The following is an 18372-nucleotide window of genomic DNA, read 5'->3' on the forward strand; positions in this document are numbered from 1 at the left end:
ACGTAGCGTATTTTACGGACTACCGTCAGCATGGCCGCAGCAAGTACGGCTACCGCGAATCCCAATTTCCAGTCATTCTTTATTTGAAGTGCTTTTATGGCTGCAAGAAGAAGAGCGGTCATTTGCAGTTTTTCCGAGGTGGTCATATCAAGGTGGAATCGAAGTTGGAAGCTAAGAAAAGTCGGCTCCTTTTCCGTCTCTCGCGAATCCATCTTTTATTTGAGGTGAGCACGCCATCTGCTTATGAATAGGCTGGCGGATCCAATAGTCAGGTGTATAGCCTAATCGCCTTCTTGCTGTCAAAGTCTACCTAACCTTATACTTGTTCCAATGGACTTCAATCAGGGTTTAGGCTCTAATTCCTATTGTAAAGTAGCTGTTCGAATCACTGTTATTATCGTCGTCATCGGCGTTCAGATTGTACCGGTCAACAGTTATGTATGCAGCAATTATGCCTGTTACGTAAAGGCGTTGAAAATGTCAGAATGTACAGTGTACACGTACTTCATTATATCACAGTGCCGTGTGTGTAACTGATGTGTCACTATGGCAACTGGCGAGAATTATATATGTTTTATGAGTCTAAATTTACATAATTCCCACAGTTCATTTAAAAGAATACCAAACATTTATTATTTAACGTAGGTACACGATTACTGTCGTACCATCGATGAGAAAAGTTACATCTGAACAACTTTTAACTTAGACTTAGAATATCTGTTTGCAAAGGGTCATCTGGAACACGTGACTCTCTCGCTAATTGTAAAATAGATATCGAGCATCTATTTCCTTCTCTTATGTTTGAAAGGCAGACTCATAGTAAAACTCCATTAGTTAAATGGGTGGCACAAATAATTCTGACGGAAGGATTTGATACAGTCATAACTATAGCTAGATAGAGATTTTTTGTGGTCCAGCTTTTATATGGGTGATAAATGACCCAGAACTTATTGATGTACTCTGACCGGGCAGCGTTTTAAGTGTGAAGTATATGCACAATCATTGATTGACTACTGTGTGTATATTAAGCAACAAAAATGAAGCTCGTTTTATCTAACAAAATTAGCTTAATGTGCATTTCGTGTTACGGACGATTTTATCCTAAGTTCGGACCATAATCCTATACCAAAACTACCCAACCAATAGGCCAAATTTTGTACTTCTAGTTCGACTGGGAATATCTGCTCTCTAAAACACTATCTAACGGCAATACGGAACGTAACTTAAGAGATTTATTTTGTAATACGATGGCTTCGGATTTAGTATACTACTTAAGTTAATGGGAGCTGATAGATGACTACGTTCACACCGGATTTTTGTTCTTTATTTGGTCCGCAGAAGAATATTGTAGATTAAGCGTATATGATTCATAATTATACATGTCGTAGCATTGCTACATGCCGCGCATGATCAAGTTCGGAAAATCTAAAGATTGTGAGTGATGACTAATACTTAAGTGGCTGGTTGAAGTTTCGCCATCGACGTAGCTTACGACATAGAAACGTTTATAAAGTTAAAATAAAAAAGTTTTAAAAATTATTTGTGAATTGTTGGAAAGGCCCTTAGAACGACAATTATTTAGAACTGCGATGCTCATTAGGTATGCTCTAAGATATGCGAATCCGGTTTTGTTACAACGTCTGCGACGGCAGATCTCCCGGGTTACAGGCAAGTAACCTAGTGAGGAGCGTCGTAGTGAGAAGAGCGTATAACGGCATTGAAATAAGCCTACAATGAGATTATATATCTAAAGATACTTACTCTGAATCTCTTAAATTTAATATATTGAACCAATAATACTTGTAAATTTTCAGCCGTAAGGCAATTCCAAGTTACCGTAGTTCGGGTCGCTGGGCAAATACTTCTCTACTGTAAGCATGTATTAAGACAGCTAATAATTAAGAGGAATCTGTGATTTTTTTAAAATAAACCTGCATTTCTTTGTGGCATAGTAAAACAGCCACTTACACTAAAATGGCCGGCCAACATCAGCTATCTTAGCTTTCATTAGGAAGCTCATTTCCATCGAGAATTTTTCTGGTGCGTCATGCGCGCACACTATCTCCAGATAGTAAAAAGTATACATACTGCGTTCGCTAACCTATTTTTCTATTATTATTTCGCAGCGTAGGCTAATCCTATGATAGGCTTAACCGATTTCCGTCTCGTTATCTATCTCTGTTCATTCTGCTCTCCTCACTGTAAAAGCACCGCAAGTCGTGTGAGCGCTGTACTGAGGCTTTGACAGATACTGCCAGTGTATTTTGGCCACATGACTCGCCTGACTGTAGGCCACAAATCGAGAGCGGCTAGATAACCTTGTCGATCCTAAGCTCCTACTTCAATCAACATCCAGAGTCCATAAGATATGCATCTGCGAACATTCGATCCACGTTTAAATACTGACGACAAGAAAATCGATTTACACCGGATAGAAATAAGAATGTCTAAGTGATCTTTGCTTTCGGTCGTTTCAGGACGCCAACAATGGGCACACCCTAGCTTCTTCAGATGGCCTTTGTTTCTCCCTCCTGTTGTCTGTATTCCTCCCATTATCCATCCAGCTGACGGGTCATTTGTGGATGCGTCCGCACCAGCTACATAGCGGCCTACTAGCTATCCTTTGCAATCGTCTGTGAGACACCGAGACGCCGTAAGTTGGACAGGAGGCTCGTAGCCTACAGGCTCCATTTTCTCGGTTTTCCCTCTTATTGTTACTTCTCCTTATACTTCCCTCTCTTGGAAACTTCCTGGCATTCTGGTCTAGGCTATAGTCGCTAAGGACGTGAAATTTTCCCATCTCAATAGACTAAGAAGGTCTTTTGTCTCGGTAACCGGCGTTACTATTGCCATCGATAGCCAACGGGAACCCAGGCGTCAGCAAAGGGAAAAGAGAACGAAACGCAAGCTAGTTGGACGACTCTTGCTAACAGGTAACTGGTTCATCTGGGTTTGGCGGCTAAACAATTCGTTCTTCTGCCCTCACTGTAAGAGCACTGCTTTGACAAATACTGCCAGTGTATTTTGGCCATATTATTGGTTCATCAGCAGTTGTTTAGCAGACATTCAATCCGACTTGAACGATCGATGAACTGACGTGATCATGCCTCACAATCGTCCGGACACAGCCATTCTCTCTCTGACAACGGCGTCGCTCTCGCTTGGTTATGGCCATTATGGCCGTACCGTTGGTGCCTTAATCCCGTAAAGGATATTGTTTCGCCAACATTAGCAACTGGCGAAGGAGGGCTACTATTCTACAGTGTCGCTTTTGAATGAATGGATGAAGTCCCCGTTACTATGACAGTTTTTCGTTGAACGCGCCTATGCAATTCCGACGCAAAACAGTCGTCTATGTGTGCGCTTGTCAGGTGCTAAGCCGGTACGCACTACTGCAATCTGCATGAAGACCTGGTGCGCATATAGAGAAATAAATCACACGATTCTTTATACGCTTACTAATAGCAAGTATCAATCAGGAAACAGGAATACTTACCATCTACAGAGTCAGTGCTTACTGTGATTCCTGTTAAATTATTCTCGATCGCCCATCTTGCGCTTATCTTTCCGTATGACATTTCTGCCATGTGTAAAAATATGGCCAACTAGGCTTCTTATTTTTACACATAAGGACCTAAGCACCTAACATAACCTCATCACTCAACTGTTTATACGGTACGATCGATGGCTGACGTTCTTTTTAAGCCAGCGCCGTTGATATTGTGTGCAGCAAGATGTTAGTCGGACCGTAAGGCTATAACGGTGTTACAGCTTCCGTTAGTGCCAAGGCGGGGGCCGCCGATAAACATACTACACCATTAGGATAAATAAGTTACTATTACATGTTTAAAAATCGACCGTACGATCATAGTTACGAAGCCGATTACGTCACTATTCGACGTACGTTATTTGCATCGGATAGCGGCTGCAGCTGAGACTACATCATTCAATATCTCTTCCCGAGCGATAGGAGCAAATGCCCATGCGCTTTAATAGTGCCAATACGACGACAAGCATGCAGAAATGTATCAATGCTATTTTAATGGCCAAAGCAAGCGGTAGTATAAAGTTGTTCTGCGGTACAAAGTGACGTTTTTCCTAACTTGATTTTTCTAACCTATGAATACATTACAGCTTATATTTTTTCTCGTAGTTCTGCGGGTCTAAAATTGAAGAACTTAAGCAAGCTTCATTTAAGGTCGATGCTAATGAATCAGATCATAATCTTCAATTATTAGATAACTACAATCATTATTTTTTTTCTGATGAATGAGTGTAGCAAATTTACGTTACTAGTAACCGATATCATTGCAATATTGGTTACGGACAGCAAAATTACTCCGAGATAAGCGGGCTCAACTTACTTTCACAATAAATATCGCTTTATCATGTTACAGATAAATTAGTTTGTCTATACTTGCCTATACCATCCAAGTTGTCAATATTTGCTTGGATTACTAATTATGAGCAAGTAACGAAATGAAGAGCAGACTAATATACAATCTTACCGCCGTTTTAGCTGAAAATGTGATATCCAAACGATAATGCTGGAGGCCGTTGAACCAATGAAATGACAAAAATAGATTTTACTTTGTCTAAAACTTCAAATATCTGTAACCCTTCAAATTATAATAATAATTATCGTAGCAATATAAATAAAAAGAGCAATGCAAGTAAATTCTGTAAGCACATTACTCCGTTTAAGATCCTCCCATCTTACCGCTCACGGCAGATATTTCAGATAGATTTCCTGAACATAGACGTAGAGCAGTGCGAACTTGGATTTCAAAAATTAATAATAGCATCATAATTACCGTAACAAGAATAATTTCATCTAAACCCTGGGTTTTTATTCGTCCTATTTGCGCCGCCACTAATAAAGAAGCACATATCTTTGATGAAATGCGGAAAAGTCTCAACAAGAAAATCTCGAATGCTCCACGGTAAGTGTGATTTGAGAGGGGATTGTTTTCCTACGCGGCTGTCTGATCAGGAAAACTAGTCCGAGCCCGCCGAGTTTCAAATCAGCCCAACTCCTTCTTGTACGCCGAGCGCCGTACTCGACCCTACCGACGGCAAGGCATTGTTGATGGGGACATTTGCCTTGGCCCCAACCTACGAATCCATAGAACCGGCAAACTGCTATGAGAAAACAATAGAAAACCGTTGCCTTTCTCTAAGGCAGGTAAGTTCTCGAAACTGCGTGCGTTCCTTCTGACGAACGGCTTGGAAAGGGGAAAGTAAGCGTAAAAGAGTTGGATCGCAAGCGGTCAGTCGGAAAGAAAATTCGAGGGTATATCGTGATGCTTTTCGGATAACCATCTTATTCTGAGGAAACGACAGCTTGATAAATTTAGTCAGCCAAAGTACATCCATACTGTACAATTAAGAAATGATGCGTGAATGAAGATAGCAGGAACACGATTCGTAGTAGTAAAAAAAGCAGCGGCAGTTGAAAAGACTAAGACTGCCAATATAACCGTAACACACAATGCAGATAGAAACGTTATTAACCTATGTAGATGATTGCGTATGTATGGGTCCTGGGCCTGTCAGCGCCACAGCACGCCATAGGCATTTTTGATAACAGGTAAATAATATAATTATTTTCATATTTTGTACTCATGTTAAGCGAGTAATGCTTAACAAATGAAAAGGCTAGATTTTATTTTTCGAATCAAGGATTTCTTCTATGCATGACTATGCGTTTTCCCGCAGTAAGCCGATACAGATTTGCGAATTTATCTGTTATAAAATCAGAAACAGTCTGATAAGCAAGTTATCGTTTGGGGATATTAATATGGAATACGTATTAGGTCATGCTATTTGATCCAGGACTGAAGACAAGCTTACTCTGAAGCCCTCAAAATGATGGGATGACGTTGTACCTTAAACTTAGATCCTGAAAGTTTTCTTCTATGGCCTCCTAGGTACCTTTTCAGTGTACGACACTAATCAAACCAACTTAGTGCCTTACTTTACGTTATACTACTCACAACTGAGGCGTATCCTCCTTTTGATCTTCCGGCGCACAAAACTGCTGTAGCAACCCGCAAGCTCAACTACGTTGAGGGCTGAGTATTGTTATGCTATGAAATCCCCTATGCGAAGTAGCCGCTCATGAATATTGAAAGGACTCACTTTTTCGATTAGCTTCTGGAGAAGTCGGCGAAAGAAGAGATGATAAAGGTAAAAGAGATGCACATACTCCAAGACCCACGATACGGCGACGATACCATGGACGGCGTATGGAATTATACCAGTGCCTGGGCTCCTGTTTAGAGGTGTCAAGGCTGCACTACGATTGACGCGAAGATAAGCGTTTAGCCCACTTCCTATCGCACATGAGCCCTCATTGTCAGCGACTACAATGCAGTTTGCCAAAGAGGATTGCCCTTCGGCCCGAGTTCCCGGGTGCTCTCTTTGTTGATCCTCAAGCCTATCTCCGACCTGGACCGTGCCAAAAGCACCAAATTTTGAAGTACGTATTCATTTGCAGTCTCATCACTAAAGCACCGTCAGAGCCACCGCAGGATGTCTGTCTGAAGCAGAATCGACAACAACAACAATGAGTTTCCAATTTTATAAAAGTTTCACACCGTTTGGCCCTAATCTTACCCCCTGAGAATGGTTCCGTCAACCTGACCACTACTGGCTGGCTGGCTGGCTAGTTGAGTCCATGTATGTCCGTGCCGCTTGGGGAACAAACAAAAGCAAGCAAGATGGATTTCGCCTTTCTTTACGAAAAAGGCATGGCCCCTTAGCTCCATCGCACGGATCACTTCCCGCCGATTTCAAAACAGGCCTTGAATGTTTTTGTTGATGCGTATAGAGGGACCAATGTAAAGACCTTTCTCTGGAACTCGGCAAAGCAGAGGTTAGGTGTCTATATCAGACCAAGCTATCTTTTTTTTTCTTTTTAAAATAGCCTCAGTATAGTATATGCTATTCTGTGAGTAAAACTAAGTATGACAAAAACAATTTCAGGCCTTTGTAAAATTTTCGTTCGCTTTCTCTTACTCTGTCCCGGTGACTCGTTTTACATTGTCCTTTGTCGAATTCGATATGATGCCAGGAACGACTGTACGTCCACCTCGTCCTGGTTTTTGCGTTTGAGTGTCTGTTTGCGTTCTTCCAAGCAAGGAAGAAGCAGAAGAGGCAAACGGTGCGGGAAACGAGTGGACTTAAAGGATAACTATCTAAAATATTCTCATGCTGAAACAGGGTAGAGCATCTTTGTCGATACGACGCGCTCCCTTCTAATGATTTTCGTTCGCCATAGTGAAGATCCCTTGAAATCTTTTTGATCGAAATGAATCTAGAGCAATAAACATTATATAATACCGAGCCCTGTGGAGCTGTATTCAAAACACACGTAATTATAATAACCTGTTAATATTTGCAAAATATTATATAAGGTTCGATAGTAGCATGTAATCTATCCAATGATAGACGCATCAAAAAACTGCTACCGCTAAAATGACACCGTGTAAAAAAGTGCCGTTTTTAGGTACCTAGTCGTCGCAAAAACTATAGCCTAACGCTAAGATATTGTTCATAACGGTGTATCGATCGATATATATATATATATATATATATATATATATATATATATATATGTAACTCCTCTTCTACGGTTGAGAGCTGTCTAATGATCATTCTTATACATCGCGCGCATTCGGCCTTTGTGCAAGAGTTTTTGGGAAACGGAATAACGGGATGCCTTCAAAGCACATTTGAATCACGCTACACAAGCTCGTTCAGTTCAAATAGAGGCATCTCACAACCGGTAAGTAATATTTGTCTATTACCGTTATCAGTTACTTAGCCGACGTAAACGCTAGCATCACTTTTATATTCACAAATCCGCTTCGTATCTATGGTAGCTGCAACGGTACCCACACCACGACTGCCCACAACTACGCTCAGGGCCGGCGATGCTGACAGCAGCAGTGGGGAAATCGGCGGGAATATGAAACATGCTGGGAATAAACAAGCCGGGAAGCACGAAACAGGCAAGGGACCTGCTGTTGGACAATCCAGTTGGCACCGCGTACTTACCGTTTAGTGTCTGGTCGAACAAAGCTGCATTTAAAATTAAATTCTACTGCCGCTTCCCGTAAAATACGATTTTTATAGTTGAGGCAGAAGGAGTTATACCTGAAAACAGTGCTGGACGAATTTTCTCATGGTTCTGGAACTTGTCTTGTGGTTTTACTCTCGTACATATTGATTCAACGTCGCCAAAGCGATGATAGAGGAGCAGAAACGCAACCGGAAGTCGTCGTGATTTTGTAGCGTACATTTGCAAACATCTAGATCCTTTGTGTTCTAATCAAGCTTCATGGTGGCGTTTCTCAGCTTTCGGAAATCCGCCTACACAGGGGCGATAGCCTTTGTTGCTCACGTCCTACAGCTTGGTACTAGGGTGCTCTATAGTCATAATGGCCGTGACGATGGGACACTTTAGACCACTGGAGGACGAAACAGATTCGATTATTGAGAGCATTGTGATAATGTTTCTCACCTTACAAGAAGCTATAATTAACAAGCTCATTGTCAGCTAAGGTTAATAGCTACGGCAAACAGCGGTGAGAACCATGCTAGACGCTCTAAAGTGGCTTTGTAAAGACGAGGAACCGACCAAGTGACTGTACAATAAATCTATGTTAGAAGTTAAATCGTGGTTTGTTCCGAACCCGTGAGATTCACTTAGCTATTGATACATATTGTACTATGTCGTAATTGGGTCCCTGAATTTTTCATGAGATTTATTCGCAAGTGCGTGTATCTGTTGATTTCCAGTACGCTTTCCCTGTTTGAAGAAAATTTTGGTACATAACGTAATCATAAGTTGCTGTGTTTTGGATCACTCAGTTCAAAAAGTTCTTCATTTTTTCTATCCGCCATAGGCTATAATGCATATGCAAACAAACGCTAAAAGAAGTATGAAACCAGAGTCTATACGCACAATTTACGACATCGTTATTCGTTTGGGCTATAAGGTCACAGACCACATCACCCCAGATCCAGGATTCAAACAGGGTCATACGGCGACCCCATCACTCGATCAATGTCGCTAAAAAATGACAATATCCTTACATTTATGACGTGTGTTTCCACTGTTTGTTAATTGTCTAGCGTCAGTGCTGCCGTATACAGACGAATCAACGTTGTCCAGCTCGTGACGGTCAATTTTTATCTTAGCGAACAAGGCCAATTTGTTCAGAAGTGGTGCAATTTTAAATCATTTGCCTTATCAACTTTCGAACATTCACTCTGTCTATTTGGTTGAAATCGACAATAAGGTCTATCGGTTATTTTTGTTGGTCACCAGGGCACTAGACCCTGAGCGTGGGAGTCTGAGCTATTCGATGTATGTATATATATATATATATAGAGAAGGATGAAAAAAACAGGCTCGACCGTTGGTGCTATCTGGGAGAGATTCGCGTGTGTGATCAGCCTGCAGCAGCTTTTTGTTGTTAGCTGCCTGCCCAGTGCTCTGGGCATTAGACGTGGGGCTATTGCCCCTGTAGATCTTCGCACCCGTGTTTCCTGGGCTTAAACAAGCAGGACAGGACAGGACAAGTATATGTATAGATAAGGGAACCGCAAGGCGATGCTTCGCTGGGCTGGACTGATAGACAGAGATTTTCGAAACCTGGGTGCGTACAGCTTTAAAAATTTATCTTATGACCCAGGTCACTACGTTCCATTTACGCTTTTTGTCTATTACCGACCAACCGAAAACTTCACTGGCGGTGCATTAAAATTAGAAAAAGATAAAGGAATGAACGCAAACATCAATTAGTAGAGATGAGAAGACGAAGCCCTCGGTTATCGCATGAGGGAAGGGAAAAGACCAGAGAGAAGCAGTGCATCTGGGAAGAGACTCTGGAAATAGATGGCACATTTTCGTTTTAACCGCGACTCACCTAGCCAACTGCGCCGGCTAGTGTTTGAGCCGTTTGTTCATCTTTGCAGCATTAACGCCTCTTTTCTAAATATTTTTTTTATCGCTCTACTGATTCGTTCAACACCAAATAATAACATCTATTTACCTAATTTGATCGCGTCGATTCAGTGTTTTCCAGCTCCTTCAAGACGTATCTTCGCTTTGCACCTATAAGGCCTACAAAGAACGAATGCCGACAACAAGACATTCTTAATTAACAGCTTATGATATTTTAGCAGCTTATATATCGTTCCTGCTCGATATCAGAAAAAAAAATTTTCCGACAATGCGAATGGCTTCGACGTTAGACCCTCAGCCTCGCCGGGTGAACATACGCACCCGCAAAGTGGTCCATCGAAAGTCACGTCAGCGGAAATGCGTAACGCATCCCTCGACCAATGACGTACCAACGCGTAGTTCTGCCATAGGGGACGTTTCCACCATAGTTATTTTTAATAAAAACAAAAAAACACTTTTTTTGGTATTTGCTAAGCAACAGCAAGAGCATTTCTTCCTCTGTTTCTTTTAAGATTATATACAAACTATACGAATATGGGTTAAAAATAAGAAGTTACTAGGCGTTTTACGAACCTGTTTGGTACGAAATGAACCTTGCTGTTCGAGCCAGCTGGATAAGTGGTCACACCCGTTTCTGCCCATGTCCAAAACTCTTTCTCTCAGTATCGACAGTTATTAAGAAGCCGTTAGACGGCAAACGTCGAGCTAGGCCATTAGGATTGACGGTGCTCGCTAGAGTAGCTTCTCTAGAACGTCTCGTGGTTCGGCTACAAGTAAATAAAGGCAGATAGACGCAGAGTATACGTCTGCTGGAAATACGAACGTTGACCCACCCGTCTTATCCACCTTCCTGTCTTAGGTTCCGTCGTTCTTCCTGTGGCCTGAAACCTAAGAGCCGCGTATCCGTCTCCACCTTCTTTAACTGAATATAGCACTACGTGCTGTGTTCACATGTTACGAGTCGATTTAATGCTCGTCCCGCGGAACAGGAAAAAACGGCGCACTCACTATAATAGCTGGGAACGACTTATAGTCCCACCTGCTTAAATTGACATATTGATTACGATCTTTTCTCAGAAATCACGGAAGCAATCCTTCCCGGAAATTCCAAACTGAGTGAAAGATCCCTATGTAATAGTAGATGATAATAAAAATCATTGGAACTTTATTGCCGAGAAATTAAGTCGGACAATGTTGTGTCGGTGGCAAACTTTGTACATAAGTATCGAGTCAGCTCTCTGAATTACTGTCAATGAGTATGGGTACTCGAGCTGAGATTAGCTCACCAAGCCAATGTACGCTACTGAAGTTCGACGGGTATTTGACGGTTGTGAACTTCTGCTCATTTATTTGCTATGTCTACGACTAGTCCATTTTATTGGTATAGTAGGTGGAAATCTAGTTCTTCAACAGCTCACTAGTGTCTCAGTTAGTTACTGGGAGTTAATCTGGAACTATAGAATCAAGTTTTAATCTCGTTTGAGACATTTGACTTTTAAACCTGTTAGTACAAGACTCATAATCCTACTAAGCTTAAAAAGTTATGAGCCACGGTCAAAATGAATGTGGGTTAATCTTTACTGTAAGATACGACTACCCCAAAATGAAACATTTGATCCGAATTCTCTGTACTGCTTTATTTAATTTCGAAATTTCTATCCAAAAAAGATATAAGCTGGCGAAAAAAAAGAAAAAAAAAATATATATATTGTTGTAAATGATCGCAGAGAATGCTTCTGGAGCTCAGATCTAACTATTTTAACCATTCGGGTGTACACTGTACTCAGAGAGTTAATTTGATAAGTCGCAAGTACACGATGTAAAATGTTCGAAAAAAAAATGCGATCTCATAGACATAGAGATTTTTTGACGTTACTTGAGCACTTTTCGATGAGTGAATTTTTTCGATTTGCCAAGATTCTATGGTTACCACTACTGCAACTTCTTATAGTTCGCAACTTCTCTCTCTGGTTGTCCTTTAATAGTACAACTAACGTTGATACAGTATCGTCAATGAAATCATTTGACAGTGGTATCCGCAAGCATATTACCGTAGGCAAATTTTTTAAACAAGTACATAAAGTGTGTGTTCCGAGAAACCTGGCCCATTATATAAATGCTTGTATGTCTACCACGTTTTATATTATTACCACTGTCATGCACGTTGGCCTAGACTAGTACAACTTTTTATAATTTTTGCCATCAGTTCGTCGCTCTGTCGCAGTTACGCCATGCTGGCCGCTTTCTACAGCAACGATTTTGTGTATATTTTTGCTTCTACTGTACTTTTTGGATATGTTAATGTTGTGTTTTTAATAATGACAATCTGCTAATGTAGCATAAAATCTCAAGGTGCAGTAGAGCTAGGTCTATGAATGTATCCTCATACGCATATTCCGTATGCACTAAAAATAGTTTGCTAAACAAATAGGCATAAAAGTGACTTCCCCATTGACCTATCTTGGCCTTCAAGGTTTTTCGGTTGGCGTGTCATACTTCTCTTTAAGACACCCATTGCGACTATGTAACCTTATAAACTGCGGATCGTATCCATGGCCCCCTACAATCCTCCGATGTCTACAGTTTGGCAAAGACTTCACCAGGTGCCGATACTAGCGGTTCACGGTCTCCACTTTCGGCGTATTTCGGGGGTTCGCCTATTAGCCAATTGAAATCTTAACAGCCACATCGACAACCGTAACTTCTTCTTTTTCTTGTCGAATAGATCGAAATGAGTTCGGTGTTGGGAAACGTTATTGCATCGCCCGTCAACTTGGATGCCGTAGGTGATAAAGAAGTTGCAGAAGAAGAAGCTGGTTGACCGCGGCTTCTTAACTACGGTAGGAAGGTAGCTGCTAATGTTAATCTGCGCGAAGAGGCTGGTAGTCGGTAAGTCGTAGGAGCGTTATAATCTTGCTCCGCTCTACGATGGACGGCCGAGCGTTTGTCAAGTGTTGACCGAGGTGTGGAGCCTGCTGTGTTGGCAGCCGAAGTTGGCGCATCGGAAAAGTAGTACTACCTGACTGTTATTTCAGCCTGTCTGCTTCTGCCGCTTCCTTTTCTAAGATGTTGTAAATCAAAACGAAGCAATGGCCCGCGAAAAAGCGGAACGGTTTATTTACTACGTGACCTGTCGTCCGATCCTCATGCCATGCGACGCGAAGTGAAGAGCACCTCGGAACGGACACCTCGCAGATATTCCTTAACCATTTCCTTTGGTCGACGTTGTTCGAAAATCGTATAGACTATGTCTCTGAGTGCTTGTCTATTTGTACAGCTTCATGGACGTAGCAAAGCTGTGGTAGTATTACACAGATGCCAACGGCGAACACTGCTCTGTTCGGACTAAGGCCATTACTTAAAAATGAATTATCGCATAATTTTCTAGATTAATAACGAGCTGTCTTTGTCTATGCATCATTTTAAATCGGAGACGAGAAAATACAACCTATTCGTATATGTCAAGCGCCCTACCAAAACAAGCATTTGTGTACTTTGTATGTCTATCATATAATAGAATCTGAAAAGAATTTAAGCATCGCTGAAGCACAAGAAGGGTGAAGTTCGAAGTATAAAAACTGTCCGATGTTTTTAAGCGATTTCCGTAGCAAACACGCATATTATTGGCTACAAGCATTTTCTTCTGACCATCGTATAGACCACCGCCAGACAAACGTTTCTGCGAATATTTCTGCAATATCACTTACAGAAACTAAAATAAACTGGACCGACCACACAATACGTTTACCGTAAAGATCAAGTTGAAACGTCGTCAAACGTTAACGTGTAAAATTAATTACAGAGAGATATTACAGTGACCGCCTGAACAGCTTAATAGGCTCGGCTATTTGTTTTTTTTTATGTTAAAAGTAGGACGTCATTATTTTAGGTTTACTCGGCCATTTGCATTTTTCAAAATGGCTTCTTTTTAGGTTATCTTTTATCAGCTGAGACGTTCTCTTTTGTGATTTAGTTGAAATGACACTGTATTGGTTTTGTTTTTGCGGCGATGCGGGACGCTCCTCAGGATAAAATTACTTTAGCAGGACAATTATGAGATAGCATAAAGCGTTCACCGATTTAACTCAAAGACTCTCGATTCGTACAATCAATCAGAGTATCCTTATATATAAGATGAAGCCTCATCCCCCAACAACTGCTTGTTCGACAGGAACGCTCCCATAGCATTAGGACATGCCTCAAGTATTAGAATTATCAACTATTAAAAACTCCTATTCATTGATGGATGAATGTGTTTTAATGTACATTACCTTACATCATTAATCCAATTCAGCTTCTTATATTCAGTCATTTTGTAGTCCCGACTGTGTAAGACGGTAGTTGTGAGCCTCAGGAGAATAATTATTAGTTACATTTTTATATAAAGCGGGTTTTGGCTTAATTTAACGTATGGAGCATATATATCCACAAATACAGCTTATACTATTGTTGCAGTTATTTGCGTGAAGTATAGGAAATGCGTTAGCTATGATTCGCGACCAGCGAGAGAAAATTTAGAAGTCGGATGTCTCGACTCGAAGAAAAGTATTAGAAATATGGGAATATATATTGTTCTATATTTTTTTGCAGGCTATTCTTGTTTTGCAACTTTGGTGCATCATTGTCTACGGATGGGCAGCGGACGTTCACACAATCCCTTGCTATATAAGCCAGCTGAATTGTTTACTCAAACACGTTTTCAATAAGTCACATTGAGCGAGAGTAGTGGCGGAACTGTATAATACTAAAGTTTGGAAAGTACCCAGTTCCCGCTTACCGTGCCTGCCTCTCGACTGTGGTGTTCGACCTAAAGCCGTTCTGCGGCGCGTGGCGTGTGACGATTAGTGACAGCTTCATCGACCTAAAGAGGCTCAGTCAGAGTACCCGTTAGAAGAACGATAGTTTGGTGAGAGCGCCACGGCTATTAGGGGTTATACGGGACGAAAGGGGCAAGCTCCAATGGAATATATAGCTAAAAAAGGCAATGCTGGTCGAGCAGCTCCGGGCTGAAAGGTACTTCCGGTGATGCTGGCTCGGGTTTGGGCTTCCTGGCCTGAACGCGCCTGGGAGAGGTTTTTATAAATCAGACGAGATAATCTGACGAGTCCACGTACACTTCTCTTGCATTCCTAGCCACCCACTGCCAATTTCCATGTGATCTCCCTTTCTCATACTCTAGCATTGGCTCAGCTCTGCACCATTCCATTTTTTCGTCGCCATCGACGTCGTTGTCGCTGCTGTCACGCTCGGCTATGTTCATATTCTTTCATGTGAGCCATGGTCCTTCGGCAGGCCGTCGAGCCCTGGCGGAGGAGAATAAAACTGGACGGTGCCTATCCACTCCCCCCTTTCCCGGATGGATGGCTATAACACGGACACAATTAGAACAATTATAACGTCAAGATCGAACAAAGAGGCTAACCAGCGAAAAAGCAAAGAACTGCTCTTGATCTATTCATCTTTTTTTTCTGACTCCAACAGGGACCGTTCTATGTCTCGAGTGTGGCTATATAGGAACTGCAGCAGAACGAATCGTTCTAGTCCATTTTTGTCCCATATGCAGCAGCCTATCCAGTAACTCTGCCAGCATGGTCGGATAGGCATAGCTTTATGATTAGTTGTGCATGATGTATAACTAATCAATCATGCTAACAGGGCATGAATGACAAAGTGGGAAAGTTACGGAATGGGAGCAACAATGCTAGCTGGTATAAAGGCTTCCTATACATTAACCAGGACAGCGGCACCCGTTGCTCTTTGCTTCTGTGTTTCGTTCATATAAGAAGACAATTCGTTGCAGGAACGGCGGATGAGCCATTTAACTCCGGTGCTCATTGTTCCCGTTTCGACCACTTGTAGGAAACGTGCAAGCGAAGCAAAGAAAGCCTGAACAACTGTGAGTTCGCTGTTCGGGAAGGCGATGGGGGCTACCAACAACTATTACAGTGACCGCTATTAGGAAATTGTCGAGAAAACAAACTCTTTCACGGTGGGACGCATGAGATGGGAAGGAGTAGGAACAAAAGGAAACATAGCAGGGACCAATCACCAATGTTTAGATAGACCAGCGATTCTACCCCCGCTCGCTGGCATCCCCTTATGTGTTGCCGCCTGCGGCTGTTAGTCGGCCTGTCCCGCACCGCATCGATCTCGTCCCATCGTCTCGACATTGCCAAGCACATCGACAAAGATTTTCAGTCTGTAACCGCTTGCCGTCGGCCGATGACGGCCAGCCGCATTTGATCAGTACGCTACCCTGTGTTTTGCGGGGCGAGCGCCGCAAAGACAATCGCTGGGTGCCAATAGAAATAGTATTGGCAGCCGTTAAATTGCTTTTCGTTTCCCGATGTAATTTATACTAGTCATTCGGACTGACTCTGATTATTTACTTCATGGCAACTTAGGCAGGCCAGCTTACGATAGATCGTTGTTCTTCTTCCGCTTGCCATTGCCGCTCATGATTTTCCTCCTAATCTTAAACACCACCGTAACCTCCAGCTCTACAATCGCTATCACTGTCTCAACCCGTCGTCGTCGTTCAACTGTGGAAAATGACCGCTTTTAGGTCTGAGCGAATCGTGCGTGTTCACGTGTTTCTGTTTGGATGGGTGTAGTAGATATGTGTCTATGCATAAATCAAGTTTACTTTGCTGTATGGCAAAGGCTGCCATAGCAGTGGCAGTCTCTGTCGCTTATGATAAGTACGTTATATTGAACCTCTTGATGACTGGCTAGAGAGCAGACGGGTGAACGAGTAGTTCAAAGTTGATTAGCAGATCGGCCCAGAGGCCGGAGGCAACCAGACACAGAAAGGATAGTGAACACGTCTACGAACGGACCGACCAATGAAGCGTTGCTACTGCAATTGCTATCCCCTTGCAGCTGTTATACCTTGACGCGGTGCAGCCGGTGTAAACTAAGCGGTGGCGGCCGGTGCAAGTTGGCAGAGGCGCGTACCTGTTCTCCGGTACCTTCCAGGTGCGCGCACGTACGACAGCACGGCGGGGGTACCACGACCACTAAGATCACCCCTTCTATTGTACTTCAGCTTCTATTGTACCACCTCCTCCTGTTCCGACAGTGGCACGGGGATCTGTGGAGGCTCCTTTGCCACTGCTTCTGCGCTAACCTTGGCCTCCTCAGCAGCGGCCACAGCCTTTTCGGTGCATCTGTCCTCCTCTCCCTCTTTCTCTATGTCTGTAGCTCTCTCATTGCGTGGCCACGAACAGCGGTGACCCTCTCCCCAACGCGCAGATAAGACAACTCAACCGAGTCTGTCCGGTGGCTAAGCCCCAGTGGTGTGTGGCTTCGCTCAACTTGCCTAGGCTCCTGGCTTCCTGTCGGGTCTTGCTGTCGATGACTGGTTCTCAAAGTACGGAAAGTACAGCAGTTATTCGAGTAGCAGGCAGGAGCTTACTACCACCATCACCGTTGCCGCATGAGCAAGGCGGGTCGGTATCGAGGCAGGCTAACACAAAGATACACTGTACCCCGACTCCCACTATATAAACCCTCGTAGACACGCTCTCATACGTACACACACACACACACACACACACACACGTAAAAAGAGACGTACTCGCTTCAGTCATTTGCTGCTACCTAGAAATCCAGCGGCGCTCACAAGCCCTTTCCCACTCGCGGTGAGTTCGACTCTCGTCGGCACGACGTTGGCGCCGGCGGCTGTAGCGGATGGTCTTTAGGTAGCAATAGCAACGAGATCGTAGGAGCCCGTGATTCGACAACCACTGACCGCTATGAAAGACCGCAACTTGCAATCCATCCAATACACTACTGCAACTACGAACAAACGTGCCGTCGTCGTTGCTGCTGCTTCGTAACCAACAGAAGGCGCTAAACGAGTAAAGCCAGGCAACCAGGTTACGGCGACGACAGACCTGAGGCCATATATAGGTAGAGGCGCAAGCTGGAATCAAATATTTTCCAACAATGGAGTGAAAACGAGACAATTAAAAGCAACATATCGCACCAGCACGCAAAAGTTGCCCTTGCTATTGGTGACGCCACTGCTACTGCTGAAGGCTGCCAGCCTTCAGGCGCCAGACGCGTCACCAATGAAGACGCAAATGCCAGCTCTAAGAAAGCTGTTGCACAAGCAATATTCGAGTTGAGTTCCCTTGAGCATTGCCTATTCAACTGAGTTGCGTTTTAGGGGGTGCTTGTTAGCTAGATGAACGTACCAAAATACGATGCAGGCAACTGTTGAAGGCGTGGACTTCTGTGGATTTCCAAAACAAAGTACACAGCCTAGTTTTTGCTGAAACGGTGTAAGTCTACAATCAAAAGAAGATCATCAACTCTTCGGTGCCGTAGCAAACGACCCAATCTGAAATTTCCACTTTTATTCTATACAGTTCCATGACGTTCGTACTTTT

General features: G+C 42.9%; 1 protein-coding gene across 25 annotated transcripts in view; it reads right to left on the reverse strand.

The window, feature by feature from the left end:
• LOC111261529 (uncharacterized) overlaps positions 1 to 18372 on the reverse strand; it is a 292892-nt gene that overhangs the window by 122625 nt on the left and 151895 nt on the right. The window contains exon 1 of one of the 25 annotated variants that reach the window (XR_015311563.1): positions 3497 to 5110. The exons of 21 other annotated variants lie outside the window; for them this stretch is intronic. The gene's annotated coding sequence lies outside the window, so the exon portion shown is untranslated. Of the gene's footprint in view, positions 1 to 3496; positions 5111 to 6141; positions 6543 to 10064; positions 13763 to 18372 lie in introns of those variants that run through there. 3 more of the 25 variants (XR_015311574.1, XR_015311571.1, XR_015311579.1) reach the window with 3 other exon arrangements.

The sequence above is a fragment of the Varroa jacobsoni genome, unplaced genomic scaffold, assembly GCF_002532875.2.
Source record: "Varroa jacobsoni isolate VJ856 unplaced genomic scaffold, vjacob_1.0 scaffold_565, whole genome shotgun sequence".
Lineage (NCBI taxonomy): Eukaryota > Metazoa > Arthropoda > Arachnida > Mesostigmata > Varroidae > Varroa > Varroa jacobsoni.